Genomic DNA, 12,636 nt, shown 5'->3' with positions numbered 1-12,636 from the left:
TTTAGATGTTTTATAATTTGCTGGGAAATAAAAGGAAAAACCTTTAACTTTGCTAATAAGTCATCAGTGTCATCAGATTACTGTTCTCTTTTTCCCATGCCTAGGGTGACATCTGTTTTAATCATACACAGTAGTTGCCCTGATGGAATTAATGAAGTCACATTGATCTGAAGGAGGCTGAGGGATCCAGGGAGGAGTGAGAAAAAGACAGGAAGCATGGCAGGATGATACATTCGTGAATATTGATTTTGTTAAGAAAAGAAAACATTTAAAACTGCCTTACTTATCAAAGTTTTTAGCAGAATCTACTCCTTAAATTCTGTTTTCCAGTGACTGACTCAACATATTCAGCAGTTGAGTGTCATTTTTGGCTGTATTTTGTGTTAAAAAAAAGCACTTTATTGTGTCACTAGATGGCAGCACTTGACTGCTGATGATTATCCCAGCAGTTTGGGGTGCAGTGCTCTGGCTTGAGTCATCCACAGTGCTGGTTCAAAGTCAAATGTATTCCATTCTTATGGTCACGTCCTTGTAATTATTCCACTTTTGGATAAGTAACACACAAGCAGTACAAACAAACATCCACACATCCATGCAAACACACTGACACTGCATCTCTATACACCAACAAACCCATTGCACTGTAATTTCACACACACCATACACTAAATGTCTGCTTAATCAACAATGTCACCACACAATTTCAGTACATTGGCTGTTGGGTTGGTGTGGAGGAAAATGTCAGTCAGCCATGTCACCCATCATAGCGAGCAAACAGTCTCTCCTATGGGCATACAGACGGGACCACGTTTCTGCACCGATGTGTTATCCACTTACCATCAGTGTGTGTGCATGTGTGTAGTTCCCAGCATGTGTGTGTGTGTGTTTGTTGGGGAAAAAGGTATCTGGTCGACTGGTTTGTCATGGTAATGGGGAACGTGTGATTGTGACAGACAGGAGTTCTGGATGACCACACACAGTATTGATACATGCACACACACAGTGGCCTAATGCACACAGAAAAAGAGAGACAGCACATGTGAACAAGAACTGAACCTTATGAAAAATGGCTTAAATGACTTCATAAATACTTTATAATTCTAAAATGAACCCACAGAGGAGACCAATAATCTTTACTTCTATCTTTCTCTTTTTAATATTTCCTTCCTGATCTTTATCCCTTTTTTTCCACTCATCTAATCTCTCCACCTTCAGCCAGCTGCATTTTTTTTGGAAAGGACTCCTGGCTGCAGTCTGAGAGAGGCGAGTCAAGCAAACCTTTTGAAAAAAACAGCTCAGACAAGGCCAATTACACCCATACAAAGCACTTTGTATGTTATTGTGTTATGGATTCATGCTTGATTGACTGAATGGGTTCTAATGAGGCTGGGGAACAATGTGTAGGAATGGTAGGAACACACCTTCGTTCTCCCTAATGGATTAATTCACCCACGCACCAAACGTACACAAACATACAGGTACAAACACTCTTGGTGGTGTAGACTATACAGTGCAAAGGTGTGCAGCATGCATACAGTGGATACAGTAAACATACATACACACACAGAAATCAACACTAATGCAAACAGCCCTCTTTCTCAGTTTACAGCTACATAAAATGTGTACTGTGTGTGTCAGCAAATGTGGGCAGTGGGTGGCAGATGAAGAGGAGATATAATAGCAAAAAGGTAACTTGCTGTATTGCCTTTGCAGATGCCCCTATGTGAAAGCTTCACTCACACTGGTATCCCTTTATAGTATCACTTCACTAGAGTTGGATATAGCAACAGATGGATTGGTTAAGCCTACAGCAGTGATAAAAAAAAGTCCTGTGGTTTTTCTTGTTGCTTGAATAACTGATGTTATACAGGTGATGATAATGTGCACTGGGCTTGTGTATGTTTGTGGTAGTTTGAAGAGGTCAGCTGATAAGAGATTTTTGAAGCTGATACTGATATCAATATTTGAGAGATATGGACTGATATTAATTTTTTAACATAGACAAATACATTTTATGGGCATTTCTTAAATTTGGTTGTATATGTAGGCCAGCATATATGATGATACATATAAGATAAATTGTTCAAGCTCTAGTAGTTTGTATCTGTATCACAGACACCAATACATATTGAGACTGTAGCTGGGAAGTCACATATTGGACTCTGCTATCTAAATCCATGGAGAGTGGCGGAGTGAGCAGATGGACTGCACCTTGTAGGAAGTGTGGGTGGTAAAGGCTGCATATCCCTGTATGTGTGATTGTGAATGCTCTTTTTGGTGCCAGCATGTGTGTTGGCGTGTGTGTCTGTGTTCATGTAGGTGCATTGCTGTGCCTCCTTCTTCTGGGCACCAGATAGCAGACCAACACTGAATCAACAGTGAATCAATGTTAATGCATCAACGAAACTATCATTGAATCAATGTTGAAATTTAGAGTTGCAATACACAACATTCAGCCATTAGATGTCATGCTATAGCACCAACATCTCAGACCAAAACAAATGTGTTGTTTACTCAATAAAGTTTGAAAAAAAAGAAAGCCATCAATTCACGAAACTCAGATCAAACTGTTAGACTAGGCAGTGCTGATCAAATATGGATCAAGATTCTGTTAGTGCATTGCCCTCATATGTCTCCAGAAACATATTTTAGTGTACTGTTCAGCTGTAATTTGAGAAAGTGTTTGACACGGCCACCATCTCGGAAATGGATGTGGAGGACATAGAGGGACTCACATGCACTAACATGCACACGTGGCCAGTGCAGTTACCAAAACAAAGAACAGAGAAGCTCAGATAACAACACATACTGAGGGAGTGTGACTTCATTCACTGCTCAGGTCACCATTACTCCTCTATATTCTTACATGGCAAATAGTTGTTTGGTGACATCCAGTGAGGCTCAATGTCATTTACTGGACCTTTAACATCGATTTTTCATCAGGTTTGCATTTCAACAATGAAAAATAGATCAAGATGGACACAAAATCAATGTTAGGTCAACTTAAATTCAGTCGCTGATTTAACATCGAATCAACATTGAAACAATATCAAAACAATCCTACTTTTATAGATATAGATATATATTAGGCATGTCATAAAATATTGATACATTAGATATCAATTGGCACTTTATAGAGAAAGTTTTGAGGCATATTAAAGTGACAATAAATAGGTAAGTAGGTAAACTTTATTTATAAAGCACCTTTCAAAGCCAGTTACAAGGTGCTTTACAATGCAAAAAATTGAGAGAAAAATAAAATGGAATAAAATAAATAAACACATAATATCAATATAAAAACAATAAAAGCATGAAAACTGCACAGAAGTCAGATACAACAATAAAAACAGTGAAAGCAACACAGAGAGTAATCAGACATTACGAGATGAAGTGCTTATGAAATAGGTGAGTTTTTAAGAGCTTCTTAAAACTATTGACTGACTGCATTTTTTTATTACTAGGGGAAGACAGTTCCAGAGGGTGAGGGCCAAAACCGTGAAAGCACGGTCACCCTTGGTCTTAAGCCTAGATTTTGGGACAGCCAGAAGGCAGTGATCAGTAGACCTCAGTGATCTCACCGTGGTCAGGGGACACAATAATTCAGAGATATACAGTGGGGCCAGCCCGTGTAGTGTTTTATAGGCAATTAAAAGAATTTTAAAATCAATTCTTCATTCTATTGGTAGCCAATGTAGGTTGGCCAACACTGGTGTGATGTGTGCCCTACACTGTGTATTAATTAGCAGTTTGGCAGCCGCATTTTGGACCAACTGGAGGTGAGACAGAAGATCGACTCAGGGTTGTGATCAGTGAATTGCAATAATCAAGACAGGAGGATACAAAAGCATGAATTATTTTTTCCAGATCTTGATAGGATAATATGGCTTTGATTTTTGCAATGTTTCTTAGATGGAAGAAACAGCCTAACTTCTTGCTGCAACTTATTTCTTTTTGCAGTGTAATGCTCTGATTACACAGGCAACATAACAGTTTGCTGCACAGGTACTGCACTCCACTACAAATGGCAGATCCACAGCTTGGTCAGTTTTGAGGAAAGGGAAAATAAATTTGTGGTCCTTTGGATTTCTTACAAGAGTGGTCAAAATGTCAAAACAAAAATATTGTTAGGGTATTCTCCACGTTTTTGTTGCTTTCCAGCCAGAGTTTCCTCTTTTCAAATTTGTCAGTATATCAATGTGTGATAGAGGCATTGATGATATGCTTAATAGGTAAAGATCAGCTCTTATCATTGACCACAATGTTAAAAAGCCTTTCTGTCATCTTCTGACACATCTTCACACCTCCTGTTGCCAGCCAACTGCATGAATATAAAGAATTATGAAACAGAAGTACATAAACAATGTCTGTGAAAAGTCTGTACATGTTCTCAGGTATTTACAACAGACAGATATTATCCTTGTTCTTTTTAATTTACCACATAAGGTACTCTGGCTTTCATACAATGGATCTAAATGCAATAACAACAACAAATAATGGCTTTAGAATGTACTGCTTGTATATATGTAGTCAACATTGCCTTTGCAATGAATTATTATTATTATGTATACCATAGTATCCTCCCATGCTGTGTGAAGGTCTTACTGAAAAGAAACACAGAGCTGATGACAAGAACACCAGTACTTTGGAAAAAGTCATATATAATTTTATTTTACAAAGGCATGTAGATGAGAGCTGGTTAAGTAAGCACAGTTAAAAATGTGATACCCTGCATTGACCCTTACACCTTGTACACAATTTGAAACTCTTTCGGTGGCAACAGACCATCAGAAGCTGTCATTATTTACAAGTTTTTGTTGCTCCTATTGCATGTTGGATAACATGATGTATTGTTTCCTCTGGACTGGCAGCCTCTAGAGCAGCGGAGGAGGTGGGAGCACCACTGCAGGAAGACGAGGTGGACACAGCAGCTGCACTGGGCATGACCTTTACAATCTAAAAAAAAAACTAGTATTCTTCACACTGAGTTAGATTTAAGTTACATAACACAATTAATAAGAATAATTATATATAATAAAATAAAGAACCTAACCTGTGTCATGTCCACTGCCTCTCTTGATGGAGGATAGATGCCTGCTGTCCTGAGGCTGGCCATTATGTTTCCGTCTGCGGCAGCCTTCTCATGGGCGTACTTCAGCACTGAGGAGAAATGCTTCTTGCCAGTAACCATGTCTTCTCTCACCAGGCCCATGTGACTGGCCAGGGTGCTGAACACAGCCTTCAGGGGGTTGAATATACTGATGCCCAGCGGCTGAAGCATGTGAGTCGTGTGTGGGGGGGAGTTGCAGAATCTCAATTTGTTAGCACTGCAAATGTCAACGACATGGCAGCTACAGTGTGTTTCATGCTGGTCCATTAACCAAGGGGTGTTCTTGGGGGTGTGTTTAGTAAAATGGTCCAGCCATTTTGTGAAGAGATCGGTGGTCATATAACCCTTCACCGAATATACATACAAGCTGCTGCTTGGACCATCCAAGGCATACACTACAATGGGGAGGCAGCAGGGATAAATTATGAAGATAATTAAGAAAGGGACATTTGTACCAGCTGCACTGACAGCTAAATGCACAGTAATGTGCTCTCTAGTGGTTGTCTGGTGACGGTACACATGTCTCTTGCCTCTCTGGCATCACCTTCTCCTTCAACTTGGGCTTATCTCTAAACCCAGTTTTGTCGCAGCTGTGACTCTTGATGATGTTCCCATACAAGCTGAAAAACCTCTCTATTGTCTCAGGTGTGGCAGCAAGGACCCTAGCCCAATCAAGGGAGTCCGGTGTCTGGGTGGTCAGCTCTTGGTGGCGGGCTTTAAAGTGGGCCTACCAGTTGTCACTGGGGCCTTTCTCCAGATACACCAGAGTCTTCCGGCTGCTGTCCTTTATGACTTCCAAAGCAAGGCACTTAATGATGGTTCTTGTCAATGAAAATCCATGGTCTGCCATCCATACAATATAATTAACCAGGGCAAGTGTAACTTTGGTACATGGTATTATTGGGAGACTTTCCTTATACTTTCCCCCGCTTTGACTTCCGCTACTAGTCTCCTTCCTGTATTTCTGCCTTTTCCCCGACATTCTTCCCTACCAAAAGAAAACATGAATCCAAGTTATTTCTGTAACTTATTGTTGTTAAATCTGATATTTATAGATTTTATGTAAGTAAGTAGAACTTTATTTATATAGTACCTTTTTTAACGCAGGTTACAAATGCTTTACGTTGACATTGGCACACAAAGAAAAGAGGACAAGAAAATGATAAAAGACACATTCAAGAGCACATACAGACATCACACACATACGAAGACAGCAAGCATACAGTCATCACCCAGAGCACACACTTGAATTTATTGAATGCAATAGGAAAGCTATTCTAAAAAAGTAGGTTTTCAAGTGTTTTTTTGAAACAGTCAACAGACTCAGCTGATCTGATGGAAGCGGGGAGATTGGTCCGAAGTCTGGGTGCCAGGGAAGCAAAAGTACAGTCGCCTTTGGTTTTTAGTTTGGCACGTGGTATGGCCAAGAGGTTTTGGTTGGAAGACCTAAGTGACCACTCAGTAGTATAAGGGCTTAGTTGCCCCGATATGTAGGCAGGAGCTAAACAGTGTAAGGCCTTATAAGTGATTAAAAGAACCTTTACTTGATCCTGAGCTTCACTGGCAGTCAATGCAGTGAGGCTAAAACATAGCCTCATAAAACAACAGCGGTTGGCAACCAGCATATTAGGTACATTATAGTCACCCTACGGTTCGTACTGTGGACCAAAGATTAAATCCTGCACATTAATCCTGTCCGTATAATAAACTCAAAAAGACGAAAACACTGCTGCTCCACCCACTTGGCATGTTCATTAAAGTTATAATGCTGAGTCCAAAAACTCTAGCTACATTCAACTTCTACACTGTGGAACACCCATTCATAAGTGAAGCTTTAATTCATTCCAGCTTTAGTGAAAATTTCAGAAAGATGGTTCACACTCCCTACAAAAATATCAATAGCAGTGTCTCTTTAGTTAATGGTACTTCACCATGTTTTGATGTTGGGGTATAAGACAGGGGTGCCCGATATCCCCGATTTCATTTTTAATTGCTGCCGAACTTATTAACATAAACTGTACATTACACAGATGTTGAAGGTATAAAAATGGGAGACAATAGCTTAATAATTAGTCAACTAGCTGATGACACCTGTCTCTTTTTAAAGAATGAAGATCAAGTGCTGGTCATACTGGAAGAATTTTCTAAGGCTTCAGGTCTCACAATTAATGAGAGTAACGGTGAAATTTTAACAGTACATAATTCTGATAATATGTCAATAAGGGGTATAGAGGTAAAAAAAAAAAAAAAAAAATCAGTTAGATATCTTGGTATCTTAACAGATAAGTCAGCATCTAAGTATCTAGCAACTTCTCACCCAAAATAGAAAAAGCAAAAAAAAATCTTTAACTGTTGGTTACAAAGAGACCTTACCATACAAGGCTGTGTACTGCTGTCAGAAGCAGAAGGTATCTCAAGAATATGTGTCTTGATCCAAAGACTTGCAGCCATTGATTCTCTCCCATTTAAATTCATATGGTAAACAAAACTGAGTATGTTCAAAGGAAAACCTGTATTAGAAGCTACTCTGAAGGGCTTTAATGCATTGGATTTTCAAACAATCAATCAAATTCAATCAGATTCATTGGGTTAAATAATGTTTGTCTAAAAATAATTGTCAATGGTTTTATATTCCTAATTTATTATTTGATAAGTGTGGTGGCCTAAGATTTCTCTTGTCATGTAATTACAAATGTGATAAAGTGCCCCTCAAACTTGCCAGTTTTCAGCACTTGAAGCTTAAATGATTGCTTTCAAGTGTAATTTTTCTCCACATTCATGTATAATATGGAACAATCAGCATGTACTGTTCAGAAACAAGTCCAGATACATAAAAGAATGTATTGATAAGGGTGTAGTCTTTGTTTTAGATGTACTCACTGATATAGGCAACCTCTACAGATATGAAGACTTTGTTCAGAATAAGGGTATGAATATCTCTCAAAAGCAATATAACAGTGTAATATTCCTAATATATCACCAAAGCTGCTGTTCCTCATAAAAAGTACATGGTTATATGGCCCTTTGAGTGGAGAAATTCCCAAGCTCTTATTTGGTGGGAAAGATTGTGTGTGTAATCATCGTCATATAAGTAAAAAACTGACCTCAGATCAGAGTTATTTTCCCAAATTGACTGTTATGGAAACTAACTTTTCCAGAAATCTCAACAGAGAAAGTTTGGTCAGACCCCAATAAATTCCTCATTCCAAATAAAATAAAATAAATTCACATGAAAGTATTACATGGATACAGTACTACCCTTGCAATAAATTATTGCATACATTTAAAGTAGATATTTCTCCAGTATGCTCTTCTTGTAAAACTGAAACTGAATCTATTTCTCACTTATTCTATGAACATACTTACTCTCAAGAGATCTGGGTTGAAGTTGCTCTGTTGATTTATCAAAGCTTCAACAAATTGACACCAATGTTAGAAGACATGGTCTTGTTTCTGATCTGCAATACAGACTCATAATCTATTAACAAAGCTCTCAAACTTATTTGTTTTCAGCAAATATCACATCCATAAGGCTAGAGTGCTTCAGATCACACCTAATATCCATCTTTTCTGTATTGAACTACAACATGTCTTTGACTCTGTTTCCAAGATAACAGTGAACAAAAATGCTGTTGAAACCTCTGAAATAATTGGGAAGTTACTCTGTAATAAAAATAAATAATTTGCATAATACATATTTAAGTTTACATCTCCCTCATATAGTTTGATGTTGTTTGTATTGATTTTTGTTTTATTCTCTTTCCTTTTCTTTTCTTAATATGTTTAGTATTGAATATATATGAAAGAAAAAGTTATAATTTCTCAGTGTAACAATATGAAAGATATTTCTATGTACAGTACACTGTAACATTTGAAATATTCAATAAATTAAAAAAAAACACACAGAAAAAAAGGTACCAGACTGGCTTGGCCCATGGATCTATTAGAGCTGGCGCCCATTCAGTCCAATAAGGATTGCTGCACCAAAAAACTTTCTAGAGGCAGCATAAGCCATGAAAAGCAACCTTTGCTCAGGTGGGAGTTCCGCATTTCAATGCTGAAACTATCTTAAAATATTGCATTTTCCACTGAGAATAAAAGGGGTGGCAGGTATTTTTTTGTTTTGTTTACACAGCAAGAAAGTAACGTGAAAGCACATGCCTGATGAACAGGCCTTCTGCGCCCTGGGCTCCATCAACATTGGCTCACTGAAATAAATGGGTAATAACAGCCTCTTAAACCTACTAGTAGGCTGGTAGGCCCCTACTTAACTCACTTATACTCAACATAAAATTAATAATAGCCATGTTTACTACCATTTATTGTTGTCTTTTATGAAGAACCCCCCCCCCCCCCCCCCCCCCCCCCCAAAACAAAACAAGATAGATTTGACTTGTTAAAATAAATTTGTATAAGAGGCATCAAAACAAGTAGTGCAGATTTATTGTATGGGAGGCATAAAATTAAATAAGTGTGGAGGCTTTATTTACCAATGAACAGAAGTACTTTATAGGCCAAGCCTATGGAAATACTGCCCTCTCCTGCTGCATTCATTACAATGCAATGGTAGGAAGAAAAAACAACAACTTTGTTTTGTAATCATCATTATTATTATGTAAAAAGTTTCCCAATAAATAACACTTTTATGAGTTTAAATAGAAATTGAAGCAGGGTTTCTCAAAAGTATTTTAATCCACTATGACAAGTTGTGATAAAAATCAACATATGTCTGTGAGAGGAATAGTTTAAAACCAAATCCACAAACATCTGACCAGTATTATCACTTACTATAGGGGGTGCAGTTATGAGATAATGATGGCAGTATGGGTTTATCAATAGGCAGTGTGTATTCCTCTCAAAACAACAGCAAATAGCTTGTGTTTGCCTCGGTTACCTAACCATTAGATCAAATGAGTACTGTAAGTGAGACCTTGGAAATGTGTAGCCTCATGGCAACTTGGGAGTAAAATTTAGAGAACTGTTAAGGTGTAAAAATTACAATTTGACTTTGACAAATAGTAGTTTTGGAGAAGCTTGCATTGATTCACGCATGTACTGTACTGTACCTGGAGAGACATCAATATAAGGATGTGAGCATTATTAATTATTAGTACATGACATTATCCATACTCAGTGCATGTGGTGTCTATTCACTGAGTCACCATTAGCATCAAGACAAACTGTAAGCTGACCCACATTCAGCCTCAAAGATAGTGGGTCATATGACTGGTCATTGGTGGAAGTCATATGATAGATTACAAGATACAAATTCACATTCAAAACTATTTGTCTGTTTATGTTCTTGATCCTAACAAGGAGTCTAAAGAAAAAAGACTAATTAAGAGTAATTTTCAGAAATATGAAAATTCCATTTACTATAGTTGAATTAAATGTGATCCAAATCTTTAAATTTTCCTTTACTGATCATATGAATCTATACTATATATTGTCATTATGAAGGAATCTTTTATGGAGAAAGAGGAACATTTCTCAAAAAATATATCAGATTTTTTTCAGTTCAACATTTGAACAGACTCAAAAATCGTGTCCTTTCAGTTTGATGATGTTCCATTTTAGTTCTTTATTTCTCAGTTTCATTCTTAGATATTTTGAATTTGGTTTTTCGAAATGATTATGGGATGTTTCTTGTGTCATTTCAAATTTTTGGGAATGAGTGGTGAATGCCAGCAATGTGTAACCACAGAAGAAGCCAGCCATCCCAGCTATGCATCAAATGTTACTATGTTATTGATCCGATAATCAGATTATTGCTAAGGTATGCCAGTCTGGGCCACTGTCACAGTTTAGCGACTGTTATGTGTGACCCCCACTAGAGAGCAGCCAACTATGTGATTGGCTCTAAGCTGAGAAAACATGTAGAGTAATGAAATTAGAAGAGTTTACGAGGGATAGAATTCCTCTCAGTTCCCCATGCCAAGCATCTTACTGCCTTTTCACAGTAATATTGTCACTGGGCCTGAGTTTTTCCTTTTCACACTGGATCCTCCAGGATGTACACCAAAGTTTGTATGCACCTACGGCTATTGTCACATTATATTAATTAGATGTCAATAAACCCAACATGACATTAATAATAGCCACCATATAATATTGTTTTTTATTGATTTATTGTATGAGATGCATAAAATTAAATAAGTGTTGAAGCTTTATGTACCAATGAACAGAAGTACTTTATAGGTGAAGTCCATGGAAATGCTGCCCTCTTCTGCTGTGTTCATAATGATGCAATGGTAGCCAAAAAAATACTGCTGGCAATTATTATCATTATTATTATGTAAAAAGTTTCCCCATGAATAACATTTTCTTTAGGAATAATTTAAAATCAAATCCACAAACATTTCAGATAGTTAATGTGTCATTGCACATGATGACATGCACATTTCAAACAGTTATGTGCAAGCTGAAAGAGACATAAAAACAATGACATGCAAAACAAAACTTGTGGCACACGATGTGGAAGTGTCAAATACAAAAAAACCCTTTTTTCCCCTGTGTAGTTAGTCAGTTTCAATTTTGCCTCTGTAGAATCACACAACGTGTCAGCCTCCACAAAAATATACACACTAACCATCCAAGACATGCAGCAGCAGATCTGATAACATAACTACAAAGTCGATCATCAATGTTTAGCCTAAGGTGTTCTAGTACCAGGTACACTTATGAACAACCTTGTGCTCAAACATGGTGTTTGTTATGGCCAATCCATGGCTAGCACATAAGTCCATTTCCCACATGAGCTTTGAAGTCCCCCAGCACAACTATGGCATCGCTGGGCCGTGCCCCCTCCAGGGCCTCACCCAGAGACTCCAAGAAGGCCAGATACTCCAAACCACTGTTCAGCGTATAAACACAAACAACAGTCAGAGTGTTTCTCCCAGCAACACCAGTTGCAAGGAGGTGACCTTCTAGTTCCTCCCACACTAGCTCTGGCTCCTTCCCCACCAGGGAGGTGATGTTCCACATCCTGAGAACTATTTTGCAATGCCCGGGATCAGCACATCCAGGTCCCTGCCCCTGCCCCTTCCCACTGCCCGTTTGGCAATGCACCGACCCCAGTTTTATCCCTGCAGGTGGTGGGCTGACAGGGCGGTGAGCTCCTCTCAGGCCAGGCTCCAGAAGGGTGCCTTGGTCTCCCTCTTCCGGGAGAGGTTCCCACACACCTGAAATGTCACTTCATTGAGGTCTATGAATCGCTCTTGGTCTGGACCCTCACCTGGGACCAATTTGCCTTGGGGGACCCTATCAGACAAGGTGATAAGGTGATGATTCTTGGAGGGTCATGCTTTATGTGTTCACAAATTGTCAACACACACCAGTACACACCTATTGAGTTAAAAACATTATCATTCAATTTCAGGGTGAAACTTGAGCTTGATGGACAAAAAATAAGCAGAAAAGCATGCATAGAGCTGTTGGTCAACTATTCTGTGTTTTGTATTCAGCAACAAACTGTTGAGTAACTGATCATGTCCTCATTACATAGACAGAGCAATATGTTTCCCAAAAGA

This window comes from Thunnus thynnus, chromosome 16, assembly GCF_963924715.1.
Source record: "Thunnus thynnus chromosome 16, fThuThy2.1, whole genome shotgun sequence".
NCBI classification, from domain to species: domain Eukaryota; kingdom Metazoa; phylum Chordata; class Actinopteri; order Scombriformes; family Scombridae; genus Thunnus; species Thunnus thynnus.
Note: the sequence above shows the minus strand (reverse complement) of the source record.